The sequence below is a fragment of the Haliaeetus albicilla genome, chromosome 14 (assembly GCF_947461875.1).
Source record: "Haliaeetus albicilla chromosome 14, bHalAlb1.1, whole genome shotgun sequence".
NCBI classification, from domain to species: Eukaryota; Metazoa; Chordata; class Aves; order Accipitriformes; family Accipitridae; genus Haliaeetus; species Haliaeetus albicilla.
This window is the reverse complement of record NC_091496.1, coordinates 21855639-21876477: the sequence shown is the minus strand read 5'-3', so window position 1 is coordinate 21876477 and position 20839 is coordinate 21855639.

The following is a 20839-nucleotide window of genomic DNA, read 5'->3' as shown; positions in this document are numbered from 1 at the left end:
AAGATTTTTATGACCCTGACAAGTGCTACTGCCACTGGCTTTGGAAGGCTGATCCATAGGCTTTCAGCTAGATCTCTTCTGTGGGAGAGAATGCCTTTTTATAATTGTTCAAGCAAGACACTCAACCAACTGTGAACTGTTGGATGCTCCAAAGACTCATGTTATACAAAAGATGTGCAAATTATAACTTAGTCTTAAAATAGTCTCTAGGGTTTAATCATAATAGCAATACAGGAAGCAACAGCCTCTGCTCTTTGTTTTCAAATCTCCTTAAATCTCTTTCTGTAGTCTGCAGTATATGACCAGCACAAAGTAATTTGTATGGTGACAGTGACAACCAAAGTGAGGAGGGAACTCTATTTATTACAGGGGGAATTCCTTCTACCACCTTTAGAAGCTGCAAGCAGTGCTGGATAGATGCCCTTTAAGATGACTAAGTTCCTTTTCATTTCAGCTTGGTGTTCACTGTTCCTTAGATAAAAAATTTACAGAAATGAAGTGGTGGAGAGAGGTAGCTTGTGCCTGAGATAAGTGGCATGTTTTAGCTTACGTTCAGAGGAAGCTGAGAAAGCTGCCTAAATTCAGGGATTCAAAGTAGATAGTTAAAAATGGCAAATTTTTGCAGGTATTTTTTTCTTTTTTTTTTTGTTGTTGTTAGCCTTTCTCCATTTAATTAAGCTCTGTTGCTTTAAAAAGATATTTTAAAATTTCATTATAATCTAAAGCAGACAATTAGTTATATCTCTGTAATTGTATGAAATTGTGAGTGGGAGAACAAAAGCTTAATGTTGTTTTGGGGAAGCAAGCCAATTGTAAATTTAGCCCTGCAGCTGATTTCTCAAGGGCATTGGCACGTGCCACTGTGTATAGCAAAAGGAACATGACCCACCTAATGCATGCATGATCTCCATAATGGAAAAGAAAAAAGACTAAGGTCTAGTGAGGTCTAACAGAGGGCAGGGACCAGAATTTTGAGCAGATGGTATTCAGGGGCCCACCGGCCGTTTGAAAGCCAGGGAGTGGAGAGAATAGGCAGATAGTAATTAGCAGAAGGTGATAAAAAAAAAGGGCATCCAGGATCCCCCAAACATCTGTTTAAAAGAATAAAGAGCCTGGTCTGACCCTGAGCCTTAATGATCTTAAAGGATACAGTTTAATTGCTTGGAAAAAAAATACACACACACCACGCTGAGCTACAGTGAATCCTGTTTTGGGAGCATTGCAGGAGTTTGTGTAATTATTAATTTGGTGTATTTGTTTTAGAAAGATTATATACAGCATTAAGCCAATAAATGAAGTAGTTATAATCAAAATGCCAACTGTCTTTTCTTGGAATCAGCAAGCTCTTAACAAAAATTTACATTTCAGATAGCTTACAAATTGATATTACTTGCTCTGCATTTTAAAATGGCTATTTTGCCTGCTTGTCATGTATTTATATGGCTACATCTGTCTTTTTTTCCTATTTATTTACATAGAAAGAACCTAGATCCTTAGTTTGTTTATCTGAATTCAAGTATTTTGAGCTCCACAAATAGCTGCTAATTACAGCACCAGAGACCTGACTGCAGTTGTCATCATTTACTAGTGACCCAGTTACTTAAGAATTATTGCTGAACTTAACCAAGGAAAGTGCTGATTCACAATGAGGTTTCTCCTATTTTTTTTCCTCCATTCCATTCTAGCAATAATTCAATACCAAAGTCCATGAAGAAGGGGTCAGAAAGTGTTGTTTACATGCTAGTTAATTCTTTATTTTAGACACCCTTTTCAGAACGTCATTTACAATAAGTTAAAATGATCCTTTTTGCTTTCCTTGCTGTTTCCCAGAACGAATAGCTTAATTCAATGTTATTAAAAAAGCCAAACAACAGCACAGACTTCCCCTTTGCAAACCAGTGGTAAGCAGCAGTGCATTGCAGTAGAAAGATAGGGCTAATGATTTTCTGGAAATGTGTGCTTATGTATCAGTGTAAGTGCATGTCTCAGAACTGATCGTATGGAATATTTTAATTTGCGTTCTGGAAGAGAGGGTAAAAAGCACTTTGAAAAAAATCACAGATGATGTTAAACTGGAAGGTGCTGTAAACATTAGAAAAGACAGAAATAATTCTAAAGGGACCTGAAAGAGATGAGAAACATGAGAAGAAAATAACAGGGTGTGCCCTAAGGAGTTTGAAGGATTGTATGATTAGTAGATGTAGTGCAGGTGAAGTAATTAAACGTGCATGGTTAGGGCAGCTATCTTATAATGCACTGCAGAGGGGTGTTATTTCCCCACTCAGTAGGAATGAAGCTGCCTTAGTACTGCACAATGGTAAAAATAAGTACATTTTAAAATCAACATTTCAGAAATCCAGAAAATCTTCAATGACATACATGGAAACTAAGGATTGTCAAGACAGCAGTTTAAGGATTCTTCATTAAAGCACTGTGCTGAAAATGCCATTTGTCCCCGTTTCAGAGCTGAATGTATATTAAAGATGCCATACAAAACTTGCTTCAAGACCATGGCATATCAGATTTATTTATTTAATCTAGGCCTAGATTTAAACTAAACTTTCATTATAAGCACATCATGAACCCAACAACATTCTGATCAGTTTTCTGTTGATGACTCAAACACTTTTTATTTGTTAATTGTTAAATTCAGGCAAAAAAATGCAGTGAAATCCTACTAGGTTTTATAAAATTCTTTACTGAGAGCCTAAATATATTAAGGAAATACCTGTGAATGTGAGTGGCTTGCCTGAAAAATCTTGACCTACGCACTGTTTCTTTTGGATTATATCTCTGAAGTGAATGGAATAATGGAAATAGATTTATGGCTACAAGCTGATCTCAGCAAAAGTTAGAGAAGACCCCAAGCTCTACAGCGTTCTTCTAAATGCAGAGTAGCATCAGATATGAATGGAAATGGGATTGTGGTAATATTATTTTGCTCCATGATTCATTACTTTTGTAATAAGTCTTCACCACAATCAAAGGAAAATAAATGGGAAATTTAGCACTACGAAATGATAGTGAACTGAGACCTCAATTTTGCATTGTCATCTGTATGGATGCATTCCACAGAACATCCTTCCTTTCCTCCATCTCCTTCCAGCTTGGGAAGGAATCCTGCCTGGGAAACTGCAACTCTAGACAAGAGGTGCTGTGAAATGGTGTGAGCCACACATTGGTAATTAGGTGCAAGTCAGTCTGACAGACTTTGTAAAAGAGCCCACATCAATATAATTTACACTTTCTTGTACTGTGCCCTTTGGCTGAATTAACCAGGAGCTGAAGTGATAAATATAACAGCATGGTTTTGTACAGCAGTCAGTGTAGGAGTGCATCTGCACAAAATGCAGAATTGTTTAAAAATTACACAGGTTTTGTTTCTTCTCATTTGTGATTTGTTCTTTTGGGAAATTTTAGTCCTCTCAAAGGACTAGAAAAATACTTTTTTCTTAAGAAATGAAAACTGCAGTTCTCATGTAATTACTTGGTTGCGAATCCAAGGCATAAAGAGAAATATTAGGAATGGTGAAACTTATTAAACTGGGGAATCTGACCACAATGTATACATTCTGCAAGGGCTAGACGAGAACACACAGCAGCTCCTCTGTGGAAATCCTCTCTGAATTTTCTTCATGTTTTATGAAGTCTTATTTCCTCCATATTTTAATTTTTCCTACTGTTTCTAGGAATTATTACATCTTTGGCCTTCAGTCCTTAAAAATTCAGGGTTTATAACATAAACAGAAAAAGAACATAAAAATAAAAAATAATTTGTAACTCTAATGATATTGCATTTATTTGTTCCTTTTGCAGTTCGGTGGTCTAAACATTTTCCATCACTTCAAAGAATTTGCATAAAGCTTCTGATTTCTCGTGGAAAGTGGCTTTTTGTGATGTGCTTGCATTCTTTGTGTGTGTGTGCCACAGAGGCGTATTTCTCATATCCCCGGGATACAGGCAATGGAACCGCAGGTATAATCTTTATAAACTTTGCAGTGCTTTCATAATGATCAACATTTGTGGCGAAAAGCACTTGGAATATATTTTGATAGTTACAAGAATACTTCAAACGATGAATTGCAAGGCTTTGATTAAAAAACAAAATGTAAGAGCCCCTGATTTTCATTTTCCACATGCCCCCCCAATATCACTTTGGCAGCGAACAGTTACTTTCAAGCCTTTTTCTATTTCCAAAGCATTGGTAAAGGGCGTCGATGTAAATCTGCTTCGGAGTACCTTGGAACTCTTATTTGTGTAGAAATACATGTGAAAATGTGGACACTGGACAGTGTCAAAGGCATATGTCCCTTTGTGGGTGTTACTCTAGCTATGGTTGAAAACAGTCCTGTCATTAGGTTGGTTTGTGTGGTCCTCAGCTCAGTGTGGGTTGGAAGACCTGGCCCCAGGCAGGGGTGGAGGGGATGGGGTGGGCAGGAGGGGGCTTGCACCCTCTCCACCTGGAACCGGGCTCAGAGACGTGTTAGCAGTGGGAGGGACGTGCCTGCTGGTGGGGGTCTGAGGGCTGAGGTAGGGGTAGAGTTTTGGTCCTGCGCCCTACGGGAAGGGGCACAGCCGAGGGAGGTACCCGGAGGGCAGTGCGATATTTTCGGGAGGAGCCCAGTGCGGGGATGAGCGAGAAAGATGCTTTGCAGGTGCTGAGCGGACCACCTGGGAAAAACACTACAGGCTGCTGGGGGGGCTGGCGGGCGGCCAGGCAAGAGCCGTTGGTCAGCGAGGGCCTTGCGTGCCCCCGGGCTCTGCCCTGAGCCTCTGCTGCTGCCTGCCCGCCTGCCTGCCCGCCTGCCTGCCCGCCTGCCTGCAGCTTGCCCACGGCTTCTGCCCGGCAGCCAGCAGGCGAGATCCCTCTCCAAGGTAAGTAAATTTTCCATTTACATAATCCTCTTGGCTGCCTTGGTGAATTAGACACACCTAATACAAGTAGGTGAAGGCTGTCTCAGACTTAGTGGATCAATTTACTGTCATTAGCTAATGACCAGCTAATGACTCCCCTGACTTCACCCTTTCGCCTGCTCTGCCACGGGTGACAGGGAGCCCCGTGGTCACAGCACCCCCGGCAGGGTGGGCAGCAGGGAACTGACTCATCAAAGGCACCAAAGTTAAACACAGGGTGATGGTGCTCAGCACCCCTGGTTAGGTGGAGCACTGTCGGCTTAAAAAGTAGGTCACACGTAATTTGCTGTCCCTAAATTCATTCAAAACCAGTGGGTCAAAGTCAAACGTGACAGGTAAGAGGTAGAATGAGTATAACTCGTGATGAAAGGAGCACCATCTGAGAGACCGGCTACTGCAGCTCGTGTGTAGATGGGGCTTTTGAAGGCTGTTTTTGCTGCATTGTCTTAGTGCAGATGGGACCCAGCGTGAGCTATGGGAACAGACAAGGAAGATGCTAACAGTAAATATTATTAACGCACAGATGCTGTTTGCACTGTAGCTCTACAATTGGAACTGTTCTAATACAGTTCTGCTCTTGTTTTATACATATATATGTTACAAATACGTATACATTAATAGACAACAACAGCAGAACCTTATATTTGGCTAGATAGCAGAAATATATATTTTCATGTCACAGATGTGAATAGTTCTCAAAAAATGCTGCATGTATTAGGCCAGGAAAGACAATCCTCAGTCTGGGCACCAGTTATCCTTTCCTGGTGAGGGATCAGGATGCTCCAGCATTCCAAAATCCTGCTTAGGAGGTGAGTCACTACCTTTACATTTCAAATTAATTTAAATGCAGTTCCTGCTTACTTGGTGTACTCGGTGCTTGGGCTTCTGTGTTCTCCCCACACCTGCTGATGACAGCACTAATCCATCTAAGGGGAGGAAAAAACCCACAGAAAAATGCCAGTACTCAGATTTGTTTGGGATGTCATTAGTCATCAGAGGAAAGTGCGAAATCTCCCAGAGTGAAGGTACAATTTTGATTAGTCCTTAAATAATCAGAGAAAAACCTAACAAAATTTAAGTGCTATAAACAGTATTAGGATGCAGACACTGGAGATTAACTTCAGGGGTTTCAGTAAACAAGGATCTTAAGATTTATATTTCCTACACGCTTATTTTACTTCACCTTGCTTTTTTTTAAAAATGTGTTGAAAGCCATGTAATGCTGAATTGCAATATGTTCCAAGTAACCTACTGTAGCACATGCCACTACCTTGTGTAGCTGTGTTCAGGAAACCTATCTGTACATATGACCTTGGGAATGTACTTGGCTGAGTCCCGTCATGTTGGGTTTATGTGGAGAAAAAGAAAGAAAGTAAACCCACCCCACCTGCCCTTGGTACTCCGTAGAGAATGACTAAAGTCATGGTCCCACAGTCATTAAGTCTAGACTGAGCATTAGTGACCACAAGCTTAGGTGAGGTATGAGCACATGTTTTTACAGCTATGCATTTCTGTTGAATTAGCCAGGGTGCCTGATGTGATATTTATGCTGGCTGACAATATGGCTGCCCAACATGCAAGACTGAGTTACCTCCTAGCTTCGGCTCACTCGGTTGCTGCATTGCTTTTGTAATCGAGGGGCTGTACAGATGCGCTGGGACTAACAAATGCAGCAGACATCTCAAGCTCACGGGCAGCCAGCGGTGAGGAGGCCCCTTGTGAACAACGCGCTTGGGCCCCACAGACCCATGCCTTCACACAGCTCTAGGGCAGACCCTCTGTGTCCGTAGTCAGCCCCATCTTTGAACGCGCCCTCTGGAAGATCAGCATGGAGAGGATGCCTTTGCATCCTCTGTCCAGAGCACAACCAGCTCTGCGGCTTTCCACGTCCTTGATCCCAGCTCCAGGCCTCAGTCCGCTGCCACATGAGGCCATTCTTGGCCTGTGAAGGTTGCTGGTTCCCAGCAGAATCACGTGATGAAATTGTGTGTAAACAGGTTTTGCTGGCAGAAGCGTTGCCTCCTTTTCAGGGAGGGCATGCAGTGACAAAGGATACAAGCCTAGAAGAGAGAGCAAGAGAAGAGCCAGATGTACCGCTAGGCTTTTGTTCCTCTGCTCATGAAACGCCACAATCGAGGCTGAAAAGCACGTGGCTCTGACTCTGTGCAACACCTGCAGCCATGAGAAAAGCAATGCCTGTGCAGAGTGTCATTCTGGAAATATGGGAAGATCATCAGCGAAGGGAGAATGCCGAGGTGAAGAGGCAATGTTGGTGGAGGTCTTTGCTGAGTCCATCTGGCAAAGCAGTAGAGCATCCTACGGTGCTCAATTTAGCATTGAGAAGGCGGCAGCCTTTTTCATTTGGAAGATGGCAGCTCCTGACTTGTATTACTCCACTTTTCCCAGCAGAGAGGTTTGGGGTAGGAATGCTGACATCTACGCCGTATGACTTAGGAGGCAATATTTACCTCTTGTAAGGTTCTTGGTCCATGCCACCTGTGGCTAATATGCATCAAGAAGTCACATACATCAACAGCCCAGGGATTTCCTTAGTTGCTAGGGTCATCACCGTATTCTCTGCCCTTTTCCAGTTCTTATTTTACAAGGAGTAGTTCTCTGTTGTACTGATGGCCATTGTGATTATAAAAAATGCTTTACTGTTATTGTTGACTGCTTGATGACCCTGCCTCTACTGATCTTGCCTTTTAGGTCAGTACACTGCTGCTGATGGAAGCTTCTGAAGATGGAGGGTCTACCCCTAACCCTTGATGACACTCTTTAGTTCTTGATGCACTTGCAAATGTAGTTATTTGCTGGGAATCTGGACTGTTGCCAGAATCTCTTCAAGTGTTATTTCTATGGTATCTGTACAATGGTGTTGGAATACATTTTTAGCCCACTTAAGGGAAGCAGAGGGAAAAAATAGTCAAATTAAGCCTGATTGTGGCTCCCACACCAGGATCCTACTTGCTCGCCATAGCCTAAGCAATATTTGTGGGATCAAAGAGGTGAATGGAAGATGGAAGCAGAAAGCCAACACAGCTACCATTGCCTGCTAAGGATTTTTCATCTGCCTCTGAGAACAGGCAATACCAAATTATAAGGAATATTCAGGCAGACCATTTCAGTGCTAAGTGCCTGCCTGCTGCTTGTGATTTTACTGATAAACATACCCCTGAGCTCCCACAGCCTTCCTCAGGGCTCATCTCTGACTATCCAGGTCCACACGCATTCATTCCCCCAACCCTGCCTGCCCTTCGCCACTCTCACCAGCAGCTCTACATATTCATTAGGCTCTTGACTTTCCCCCTCTAGGAATGGAAATAGAAACTTTTTGACAAATGAGGGAATAGTGTATTTGGTTCAGACAAAACAGTATTGTTATATATGGAGAAGATATTATCATCTAGTCTAAGAAAGTAAGTCTGTAGGTTTTTAGCAATGAAGAATAAGGGAAGAAATACAGGGAAATAATGCATAACAAGTGGCATAAAGACAACATACTTCTCAGGGTTCCTACTAGAATTAAGGAGAAGTAAATTTTTTATTCACCTCTGAAGTGGTCTAATGACTGTTTAAAAGAACAGCAGAAAGCTGGGATGCTCTATGGAGACTATGAATTATAAATGTGAAAAATATCCCATAGCGAGAATTACTTTAAAGTACTCCAATGCATTTCGGAGAGATGCTTCAGAGAAATCGTAAAATACAGTTCTTACTCCAGAATTTTAGAGGTTTTCTAAATCGTGTGCTTAACAGTAGCCACTTTATATCTACTGGCTTAGGAACAGACTGGATCTTTGCAGGATTGAGGCTGAAGGCCATAGTTCTGCAAATGTTTATGCATGAGTAGAGAGTGAGGACTGAGTCCTAAAAATCACAGTATGCTGTGGGTGAGGAAAAAAATGTTGAGGAAAAGCAGAGGAGAGTGATATTTTTCAACCATAAATAATATGGTATCCTTCAAGACAACTCTTTCATAGAAGCTATGTGTTGAAAAGAAACTTCTATTTTCATGAGTGAATGGCATTTTAATATTAAAATATGGAAAAGAAAAATCTGTAGCCATTCAACAACCCTACAATGTTACTGAAAGAATATTTTAATTAAAAGCCTAGAGCATCTCCCATCCGCCTGCCCTGCTCCCGTCCTGAAAAGCACTCTCCTTGCTTTCGTGAGCACAAGCAAATCAACACTCTGTTAGCACAAGGTAACTCTTGTTTGAATTGTGTACCCTGTTGATGCATAATGAGCGCAAAGGAACTGTTCCTAGGGGCGTTCAGATTCTGAGAAAGGAGAGAAATTAAAGTGCCCTGCATATGCGGTCTGTATCCCGTGAAGGGGGTGGGATAAATTAAAAATAAATCAATTTTGTGAATTTGAACTTGATACATAAAAGTCGGGCCATAAAACTATAATTTCCTTCACCCAATATTTTTTATAGCTGAAATTTCCATCTGTGGGGGAGAATTTTTATGGACAGAAGGCTAATGACATTCAGAAAAGATTCTATTACTTCCAAAGAGGTGCACTCAGAGCAGCATGTAGCAGTCCAAAGAAATTTCTGTGACTCCTCAGTATTAGAGATAGAAGAATATAAAATTTTTAAGTCCAGTAAATGAACCAGTAGTGAGAATAAATTTCAGAGCAAGGTGAGGTGAAACAGAAATTGCCAAATTGTTTTTCAAAAACCTACAATAATAAGTTTAGTTGATCTGAAACCTTTAATTTTAGCTGAAGTACATTTATTGTTTGTAGGAATTATTTAATGCCTTTTAACCTTTACTTGTTTAAGATTTGTGACACATCTAGAGGGAGAAAAAAATCTGACATAAGAATTCGGAACTTCATTTAGAAAATTCTAGAATATAGAAGCAAAATATATTGAAAATAACATAATTTTCTTTTTTTTTTTGGAATACTTTTAAATTTTTTTTAGATTTTATATTCACTGATAAATATTGTGAAAGTGATCTGTAGGAAAAGAAACAATGCATTTCTGATAACTGGATTTAATATTATAAAATCTTTTCACTTTCTTTGAAGCAGTCAACAAATCCATGCAGCTATTACTGGAATTTGCCAGAGCTTTCAACCCTGAGTGAAATCCTGGCCCTTTCGGTATCCACGGCAAAACACCGACTGACTTCAGGTTTTAACCCTACCACTGCATCTGCACATCTGAGCCAAAAATAGTAATTTATACATGATAATTAGGCTGGTGAGAGGACACAACAATTCAATTAAAGGAACTGATTGTTAGGGCAGCCAAGGGGAGGGGAATTTATTTTTTAATAAATTAACTTGCTAAATAATGGCACCTGCCATTGGTTACCTGGCTGGTGATTTCTATGGTAGATTTATTGACTTCAAGAGTCAGGCGTTAAAACCTTTACACAGCAGGGATCCAGCAGGTGCACAGGATGCGGAGAACGGACTCAAAAAATGTCAAGGTGGGGAAAAAAGCAGCTGCGGGGTTCCACATCCGATGTGTAAGAGTCTGGGCAGGCAGCTATGTCCCACTGTGGGACAGCGCACCAGGCTGCTGCCTTATCCGTTCCACGTCCTGTGGTTCAGTTCAGCCCCAGCAGCCGTGCTAAGGACTGCCTGGGAACTGCGAGCAAAGCAGGAGCCGCTCATCAGCCAACCCTGATTAACTTTAGGAGAAAGCGTGCTTGTGCCATTGCTTTGCTCCGCTATATTTTTGTCTGAAGAAATTACCGTTAGAATTACTGCGTAGTTTTTGATGGAGGGTCTAACTGATAATACAGTTCTAGTGGATTTGTTTGCTTAGTTAAACAAGTTCACGAAATCTTCTTCCCTTGAAGGCGAAGAAACAGCCAGCCTACAAATGCAAGTCTGCCTTTCTACCCTTTACTTGTTCAAAGTTCTTTGTTCTGATTCACTGCTCTTTCCCTTACTCTGTACTGCAAACTATACTTCAAACAAACAGGTACACTTCACCACCAATCCACCCCCTTAATTCCTTTGGTTGTAGTCTGTGCCATTTAAGACATCAGGTCCAAGAGGCATGGATATTAATTTGAAAGCAGCCAACATACGATACTTACTTTCCAAGAAGGCTGCCTATTGCAGGCAGTATTTAGAATTGCCCTCCCCTGCCTTCTCTTAAAACAGCCCTATTCCTGTCCTAGGGGCATCTCCTAGCCCAAACAGTGCAGCCCTGCCTATGGCTCATTACATCAGGGGCTTCTTAACAGACTCCAACAAAACCAGAGGGCATTTAATTACTTCAGCCTGAATGAAAGGTGCTTAGAAATGCTTGTCTCCTAGAGGTGTGGATTGCTTCTAGACGGGGGTGTGTTTCTGTACTTTAATCCCCACAGCTTGTGTTGGCTGCTTCAGGCCAGTGTGAGCTGGCTAGCTGGCCGGCGTAGTCCCCTGGTGCAGCTGGAGAGGCACGCATTCGGCGTGCTCAGCCGCTGGGGTAAGTCCCCAGGCAGTGACCCTGCACTGAGCCCTGCGGTGCCGTAAGTATCTGTGCCATGGCAAGTCAGCTACTACTGGACAACGAGCATGAACGTACTGACAGAAACTACAGTCTCAGCAATGCTACTGCCCGCAGAGCTGACTCATGGCAGTCAGTTATACCTTGCAGTTATGTTTGTCAACATCACCCTCTTAAATGGCATGGCTCTTCTAAGTGCCTAAGCACCCCTCTGGTAGCTTGCACTGGCTGATGCAGCCATCGTCCCGTTAATTACTCAATAAAAGTCGTGACCAACATACTTAGTATGTACTAGTGTAGAAATATCTGTCGTGGATGGAGGGGTGAGTATGGTGCAGTGCTGAAGGCTCGTGTTTTGGTCTGATTCAGCACTCCCACGATCACGCAGATCTGGCCCTGACTGCGGGTATAAACTAAGCAGAAAGAGCAATGGTGGACTGTATTGTGAGAAACAGATTTGGCACTGGAGACTGAGCAGGTGCCATTACAGAAATAATATATCCTCTTTTGCCCTGCTGCTGTATTCTCATCTTTGGCCATCCTTTCGCTATGTTTAAGATTTGCTCTGCTAAGATAATATTTTAATGTGTGTCCTTAATAGTGACTCAATTTTCTTTTAAAGGAAGTGTAGTGAGTAAAAGTCCCTGTGGTCAGATTCTTAGCGTGAATAAACATTCATACTTGTATTCATTCCACTTTGGGATTGGCAAGTGCCTCCTCAAATACTCAGCAGCTGCCTGAATACACCATGACTAAAAGTTCAAGGTGACGACCCTGTAGCTCTTAATAGATTGACACACACATGACACAGTTCTGACTCTGTTGAAGGTTAGAGTACAAAACACATTAATTGGTATGCTACAGCATTGGATTCCTCAATGTTCTTTTTATCTATTTATTAAAGGTACAGACTTTCACTATTCTCTATCGCTGAGCTTGTGATTTCCTTGCTGTGAAACTCGGCACATTTTTTATTGCTCACTTCTATGCGGAAGAACCGGGGAAGCTGGTGATGTCTCCAGGGTTTTTGTAGCCCTCAACACACTGGAAAATGTCTGCTTCACCCAGCTTACAGTCACACAATAAACAGTCTCTAAACATTTTGCTGTGCCTAACATTTTGCTGCCATAGGCAACCACTTAATCTGCCTACACAGTGGAGTTAGCCCTGAGGGGATGCAGTATGTGTTGGAAAGGACAGATTTATACTAAAACATTAGTTTTCAGGACTGGTAGAAAAAATAGCTGTTCATTTGAGATTTCCTGCTATATTCTCAGCTGTTCCAATAACAGAAGTGTTAAAGATTTCTACAATCAAGGTTCCACATGGATTGCTTCTATAAGCAGATTTGTTTCCACCTCACAATCAGTACTGTATTTCTGCTTTAGGTTCTACCCTTCTATCATATAAGCATCTTCTGTATAAACCAGACTTGAAAGGTACCCTTGTGAACCATGAGGAGACCAAAGTGAAAACCCATGACAGCCAGTTGGAAATGAATTCAGCTCTCATGGTTTGACTCTCCTTTTTGTTTACATTTGCATTAAGTAGCACAGCAGAAGGAGGCACTCTGCCCAGGGTAGAGGGGGAACCCCTCTCCTTTGGGAGGCAAAGTAGACACTGAGTCTCCATTTAAACCTCATTATGACATCAATTCATGTGAAAAAAGAAAAATCACAGGTTTGCGGTTCATGCCTGTAATAAGCCCTTTAGAAACAAGCTGCTCTGGCAATGTAATTTAATCCTTGTTACTTCCATTTTTTTTTATAATTATATATTCCTTTGCCGTAAGAGAACCAGGATTTGTTGTGAATCAGGTCACCCTGTAGCTCTTTTACTTGAATGAAGAACTCACACTGCTTCTTAGAGTCTGTTATGACTCCTCTAATTTAAGACTATTACCTGAAACAGATGTATTTTATTTGGCTTTTTCCATGTTGACGGAGTGTGAAAGCTTGCAAAATGATCTCCAAGTGCCTCTATAGAATAAGACTCATAAGGCTTATTGTGATAAGTGAGAGCAAAGTAACCATAAAACTTCTCAGGCTGTCTGTGCTCCACGTGAGATGCTTGGGTCTCAGTGGAACCCAGCACTCCCACCCAGTGAAAGAAGAGGGGCTTGCTAAGGCTCTTTTATAAAAGATAGATTTGCCAGGAAAGCCTTGTTCTCCCAGAGGTATATTAAAACAGCCATGCATGGCCAGAGCTACTGCATTCCCGAGTCTTAAGAAGGGGCATGCTTCTTGGAAAAATGAGAGCTTTCAGCTCCACAATGTTTTATATGCCCTATTCTTATCCAAATCAATTATAGTTATGATAGCTAATGAGCATGCAGCATGGGCAGGAAAGGTGTTCACTGGCAAAAAGCAGCCTCAGTTTTGGGATTTGAAAAGAGCAGGGTAGTGAATACGTTTCTCTCCCCTACTCCACAGGCTGTGGGCTTGATTTTTAGTTCAAGCTGAGATACAGTCATTACAAATGAATGAGAACAAGTGTGGTTTTAGGCCACCTTTTTGTTTTGTTGTATTTGCACTCTGGCTGGTGGTGGGGTTGGCCTGAGTTACAGCAACTCCAAGGCTAATCTAATTTACACTTGGATTGCCAAAAGTTGTTCTGGCAGCTGAAAATAGTGGCACCTGCCAAGGGTGCAAATGCAGCCCTGTGTGGTTTTTTCTGATCACGTTGCATAGTATAAGAGCATATGCCACATCAACTGCTACTCCTGGAGGCTAAAGCCGTCATAGCTTCCCTTCATCAGCAAGCCTCCAGTCTCCGAGCCATCTCCTGATGCACCTTTTACAATGGATGTAGTAGTCATGAAATGCAGATGTCTATGCTGGCTTTTGTCCCATTCAGAAAAGTTTCACATACCCAGGACATTTCTGATGTTCAGACTTTTCAGGCCTGTGTCCTCTTATGACCAAATTAGCATAAAGGGACCACCGAGACACTGACAGCTAAGAAATCATTCTCCCATCTTGAATCTACAGACCTATGAGTAATGTGACCAGTTCTCTCATACGCCAGTAGATGAAGCTGTTTGCATGTATTAACAATACTTTGATGTAAAAAAGAAATTGAAATCTTTTCTTCAAAGAATATTGTTTCTCTTTTATCTACTTCTCATTTTTAATTCTTCCCCCAAAGTCTGGGATTATACTTTTGTCATGTATTTGTGGCTCTCTGAGAGCTTGCTTTGGTCATTCTGGAAAGTTAATGCATCTGAGCTCACAAATGCTGCTAACAGGCATGGTTCAAGCTTAGCATATGTGTTAGTACAGTCACCTTCATTTTCTGAGTTTGGAGATTTGGCAGAACAAATTAATATGTAATATGATACAGATCTGTGAAACCAGGAGAGGCGTGAAGAATCTGTATTGGGACCAATTATATTCCCTTCCAATACAAGAATTAGAGGTCATTACTTTAAACAAGAAGGAGGCAAACTCCAAATGAACAAATGAAAGTGTTTTTTCGCAGTGTCTAGCTAAGCTGTGGAAATCCTTTCCACATGATTCAGGTGTACTAAAAGCTTACAGAAGTTCAATGGGAGTCTGGTGAAGTTCATCGGGAAAAAAATAAAGGAAATTACTAAACACATAGAAAAACATCTAGCTCAGGAAGTCACTGAACCCTCAGTAGCTGGAGGACTGGAGGTTACTTAGGTCAAGTGTCATTTGTGTTTTCTTGTAGTCTTCCTTAGGCATCTGATTTTGGGCACTTTTACAGGCAGGATGTTGGATTAGATGTGCTTTTGGGCTGATGCATTGTGGCCGCTCTATGTTATATTATGTTACACGTTTTACTACAGATGCCTGCAATAAGTTTGTGAAATACCCTGCATTCCTAAGTCACATGCAATCTTCAAAGGGCCTGCTTCTTCCCATAGACTGTGGGACTAGCCTAAGGTGACAAGCTGAGATTTTTAACCCTTAATTACCAAAAATTAGATGAAGTGAATCCTTCCCTGCATGACAAACATTTCCCAGACCAATGAGTGTTTCTAGTTAAGGGAGATTTGGCTAAGAAAGAGATTGTTCTCTTGCTGTGTTCGTAAAATTCATTTGCACTAATAAAGCTTTGCAAGTAGGAACCTACTCAAGGAATGAGCCCTAAATCAGTCTGAATAACCAGGATCAAACCTTATATTTTAAGTTAGCTAATGGTTCATAAGCAGATTTATATACTATCCAATCAGCTCTAGACTTCTCTGAGCTTTTGGATTTTGGGGGATATGAGGGATATATAGACATGAATGTTTTTAATTTGTCTATGTCAATATAATATCCATCGGTCAAAGATGCTTGTCTAGCAATGTGAAGTAGTCTGAAGGAACTGCTTGGGTAGCCTTCTTTTATACATAGATTTAACAGTCTTCAGAATTATAAACCATTTTATATTAGATGAATAATCAAGTATAATTTACAATAAATTAGAAATTAAGTGATGCTACTAATATAAATCAGAAAAATCCCCTTCACTATTTGATTTCTCTATGAGAATACTTAATAAAAAGTTCACATGACAATGTAAATGGGAAATATAGTGTCTTCACATAGCTTGGTAGTCATAAATGTATGATATTTAACGTCATCTAGGAGCAGAGGAACACCCTGGAACTTAGAGCATCTTAGAAAATGCCTTTTGATACACCTGGCTGACCCATTCTTTGATGGTGACCCTAAGTGACAGAGGAGATAATACTATTACTGTTTTAATTAAAGGTCTCATAGTAATGGTTGAATGCTGACATATTAATGAGGTTTAGATGTAGGTGGAAAGACTCCAGACTTTGGAGGCATCTTGAAGTGTTATTGGCTAATTAGGACATGTGTCCTCCTATGGTCATGCAGCCTTAAAGCTGCTGCAGGGCAGACCTGGGGTGGGGTAGGATGTACTTCAGTACAGATTTCTTGGCAGTAATTTGCTTTGCAACTGTTCCAGATGGTTCACAGCTCTTGCTCTAGCTCTTTAAGCGTTGGATTAGCAGAGAGTATTACACATGAAAAGTGTGTTAGAAGCCTGTTAAGAACAGAAGCTGGGAAAGACTCAAAAGTTAGGAAATGCCGGAAATAAGGTTGTCTTGCATATTTTTACTGCTCTTTCTCTGTGTGCACATTACACAGCCCTTAATTATAGGAACACATTCTGTTTTCATAAGATCCCAATCTCACTCAGTATTCACTGACTGAGCAGCTATTCAGTATATTGTTTTCATTCGTCAATGTCTGGCCTCTCATTTATTTCACACTACTGAAAATTCCCTGTGGAGTTCCCTGTTGTGCTTATCAATGTGATATGTAGCGTTTTCTAGACAGTAATAACTGTTTCACTGTATCTGTGCTGAGAGAAGTGATGCTATTCTCTGTTTCACAGATGAAAAACTGAGCATAGAGGCTGTATCTGAGATAGCCAGTCCTGAATGCAGTGTGTGCTCTCAGTTTTGTGTTCATGACTATTTATTTCCCTTGAAGGGTACATGACTTCCTATGTGAAAGATACCTATTTATTCCTTTGAAACAGGAAACATCGTAGCCCTTCTAGAAGAATCTGAGTGAGATTGTTACCACTCATTACCAATCATGTGCCGTCACTGGCTGTGACTGTATTAATAAACTGAGCAGAACCACAATGTAAAGTAAAACATGGGCTCGACTTGGCTTCAAATACCCCATCTTTTAAGGGCAGAGGACTGTTCTCACCAGAGAGGTCATACAGTGGTGGGAAGGAGAAGAGGGTTTAGCTCTATGGAAGCAAGTTGCACCTTGCCAGTGGGTCAGACAGTGGGCCTGTTTTTTTCACCAAAGTAGATGGAGACATTGGAAGGGATTAATCTCATCTAATTTAGATGCCTGTAATCTTATAACGTAACTTAGGTTACCTTTGAGCTAATCAGAAATACTAACTTTAAACATATTCTTGACAAGAAACAAAGTAGATAGTAACAAGACAAGTCTTGAGGCCTTGAGACCATTCATTAAAGGCAAAGGGTATAGTCAGGGAGATTTGGCTCAGAAGGTCTATTAGACACTATTACTATTCTTTTAAAGAAATTTTAAAATGATGTAATGTTAAGTACTTTTACAACATTTTCTCTGTACACAGAGTATAAAGCCAAACTCTTCTCAGAGGTGCATACTGATAGGATTAGAGGCAACAGAACTGGTTTCTTTCACAGCACAACCCTGAGCTGTATCTGCCATGTGATGCACTCCTGACCCTTGCATAAGAGTGCGGTCATGAGGAAAAACTAGGAAACCCGTGTGTGACTGCAAGCACCAGGGAAGAGAGTGCTGTAATGCATGCCTGGGATGTACCTATTTCAATGTCTTTCTCATTCCCACCTCCATTTCCTCATTTCTCCCTTGTCCAGCTAACTCTTGCCCTCCTTCCCTGGATGCTTAATCAGATAATAAATCAAGTGTCTTCTTCCCCTTCCCTGCCACCCAGTCTCAGAAATGAGATTTTCCATCAATTTCCATTTTCTTTCTCTCATGTAGAGATTTTTCATTATCTTGTTTATCCTACTTGCTCTCCTGCTTCCTAGGTTTTTTTGGTTTTTTTTTGTGTGCTCCACACCCCAGACTCCTCATTTGATCCCAACCTACTTTCCTTTATCTCGTGTTGAAACTTGTGGAAAAGGGCGAATTTTCATAGAAACAGAAGACACAATTTGTGACTTGCCTTACCAAATTACAAACTGTCGATCCAAAATATAGATCACCCTCAGCTACTGAAAGACAGTTTAACAAAGGTTTTAGCATAGGCAAAGTAATATATTTTTCTCCTTTAAGAAATATCTGATGTACTCTTAGGAAATTTGAAGACATGCCTTTTTTTTTTTTTTTTTGTACTGAAACAGACAGTCAGCAGGGAAAGCTTCCAGCTCAGTGGTTAAAAATTGGCAAAATTATAAGCAACTTAAGATATGGTCTTATAATGGGGCATGCCAAGTGACTTTAAATCTAGAGAGAGTTACCAGGGTTTAATGAGAGCTACCATGCTTTAATGCACTGTTTATGTCACCCTGTAGAAGACCAGAGTCTGTTACATCTTGTGCATTTATTATGAGAGGCATTAGTGATGAGTGAAAATGGTGTGCCATTCCTCACTCTGATGCACAGAGGGAAAAGCATGGTAAATCACATGAGCAGCTGAAAATGTGCCAGGCAATAACTAGGAATAATACGGCCCATAATCCTGCTGCAGTAAGAGTCAGTTCACATTTTTGGCAGTTCTGGTTGTCCTCTGTTGCTGCCCCTTCCAACCCATGGCAAATTAAAACTGTTCATAAACTCTCCATAATAAAGGTGTCTGATTTTTTTTTGTCTGGCAGTATGCTTCAGGAGCCAAGTTTGGTACTACTTTAATTTACAGATTAAATTAATGAGAAACAAATTTCAAGCTTGGAAGAAATTTTCCCCTTGTAAGTTTATTACATAATTTTCCATCATGGAGCATTTATACTTTCTTACGGACAAGTTCGTACTCCTATTGGTAACACAGTAGGCTTTATTTTTAAAATAAGCTTACCAGATGAAAACTGCAGCACCATGAAACATTTCTGTTCTTCCCCAAATTCCAACTTGAACATCAAACAGTATAGTTAGTTGCTAACCTTTGATGTCTTGTTCATAAGCAGAAAGACCTGCTATTTACCTTCCTTGGTACTGGTATCTTTCTGAGACCTACAATGGAAATATTTTAAGACTTCAGGAACATGAAAGATTAATGCCAATTTTTATTTATCATTTTGCTCAGGTAGCATGAACCATCAGATAGAACAGTTAACTAATTCCTTAAAGATGAATTGAAGACATTGGTTGATATATGACACACTGATCAAACTGCACAGCACTTACTGGAAGTAATGCAACTGAGAAAATCAGTAATGGTTTTATAAAGCCGCCATAGAAAATCCAATTTATGTGTAGTGGTTTTGGAGTTTGTTTAATAAAATTAGAATCTTAAGAGAATATTAAGGTATTTCAGAAAGGATTAAAAAATCTCTCACAAAATGATCACTCCTGCTATCTTTTGTTGGATATGTTTTTCTAAAATATAAATTTTAAATCATCTCTAGACAAATACCCTGCTGAAGTGTACCTGTTTACTTGTATGCAAAGAGAGGTATGTTCCCCTCTTGAACAGTGCACAGTTTCTGTGTAATAACTTCATAACAAATCAGTATTTCATTGAACCAAGGAAAAGAAAGTGGTAGTATTCTGTTCTATGAGAGTGACGGCAATGGTTCTCCAAAGTTTGTGTCGCTCCTATGTTTCAATTAGAAGATTACTGTATTTTTTTTAATATGGGGCCAAATGTTCCGTAAAAGGGCATGTGCATTTGCACAGTTGTATTCATGTGTGCCAAGAGCTCCTAGCTCTCTAACATACTGTTTGCCTGCTCAGATACTAAATATGTGAATGTAGTTGCAATAATCATGGACATATCTTTTAGTGTAGTTAAATATGTGTCTTAAGTTACTTGGCCTTGAGGAAAAAAGTCTTATACTTTTATACATTGGTAGTTTATTGATAGCATTTAATATGATTAAAAATTATATTAATATGACAAATTGTCACTTCTTTATTTACTGTCTTTTAATAAATATTTCTCTTTCTGAGGCTTGATTTCCATCCCCCCTGAAATACTTATTTCAGCTCCTGTACTCAGAGTCCATAGTGACTTTGTACAATGATTAAAGAGCTAAGATGTTCTGTTATGGTGGATTTTACATATAACTGTGGCAAGGCTGTATTCTTTTCTTACTCTTTTGCACAGAGTACACCAAGTTGCCCCTTCATTAATCCCAAATCAGGTCCATATAGCTGGTGTTCTCCCTTCTTGTGTTGGTATGTGGAAAGTGGAAGGAACAAGTACCACTGTAGCAGAGTGTTCATCACTGCATGAACAGCCCACTCCCACTTTAAATTAGTCTGTCCTCTGTGAAGTACTCAGACATGAAGGACAAGAAGTGTTTTTTTTCTTCCTCCCACCTCTAGAATTAGAGTTCCCCTTGCAATCTCTTCAAAGAATAATGCAACAGTCTTCTCCACCTAGCTTGGATTTCATGATTTTACACGTGATGTACTGCAAAAACACATAAGTTTATACTAGCACAAAATACTGATCTCATACAAAGATAATTTCAAAATAGCAAAACCACAGCTATGTCTTCAGTATTTAGAAGTTTTTCAAGACAGTACAAAGAGATGGCATTTGGCAAGGCAAATACTGAGGGTGTTGGAAAAGATACCTTTAACGTTGTCTTAAAAATGTCATATTTAACTTCACAGTTACCATTTAAATTGCTAGCTACTGCAATAATGTGGTCAGTGAACACCAACTGGATGCGTTAGTTATACAATATTCAGCCACCATATGTGTAGGGATATAACAAAGTCTACTACCAAATAAACAACCCTTTACTTGAGTGAGACAGCTCAATAGAGA